This window comes from Nematolebias whitei, chromosome 18 (genome assembly GCF_014905685.2).
Source record: "Nematolebias whitei isolate Nwh7 chromosome 18, NemWhi1, whole genome shotgun sequence".
Lineage (NCBI taxonomy): Eukaryota > Metazoa > Chordata > Actinopteri > Cyprinodontiformes > Rivulidae > Nematolebias > Nematolebias whitei.
The window spans coordinates 35,611,274-35,612,049 of NC_056515.1; positions in this window are offsets into that span (position 1 = coordinate 35,611,274).

A 776-nucleotide genomic window follows, 5' to 3' on the forward strand; every position below is an offset into this window, starting at 1 on the left:
ACCCACTGTCCCTCCTCTGGACATGTCCAAACCATCTCAGTCTGGTCTCTCTAACTTTATCTCCCAGTTGTTCAACCTGTGTTGTACCTCTGATGATCTCACTCCTAAGAAGAATCTCAACATCTTCATTTCTGCCACTTCTAGTTCTGCTTCTTGTCTTTTTGTCCATGTCTCTGTCTCCAGACCATACAACATAGCTGGTCTCACAACTGTCTTTTTTAAACTTTTCATTTGCTGACACCATTTTGTTGCAAATCACTCCTGAAACTTTTCCCCATCCACTCCGTCCTGACTAGACATTTTTTTCACCTCTTTACAATGTGTAAAGTAATTATTATATGTTATTAGATTATAGCAATATACTGAATATTACCAGTTTATCATTACCTGAATTTCAAGTTCAAGTCAACTTTATTGTCATTTCCACCACATGTACCACATGTGGTGGAATCAAATTATGTACACAGGATCCCAGTTACACCCCAAAATAGCAAAATATAAAGTATAAAAAGAAATGGTAAATAAGGATATACACTAAGATATAAGCTAAACAAACAAATGGTATGTTAAAAGATACACAAAATACTAATAATGTAAAACAATATGGCATAACAACAGCAGCCTGAACATGAGTCTGCAGTGAGCAGATGGGTTTGAATACAGCATGAGATAATCAGCAGCACAGATAAGTTGCATATCACCAGTTAAAGTGACAATTTGTTCTAATTATATTATTATTATTATTATTATTATTATTATTATTATTATTATTATTA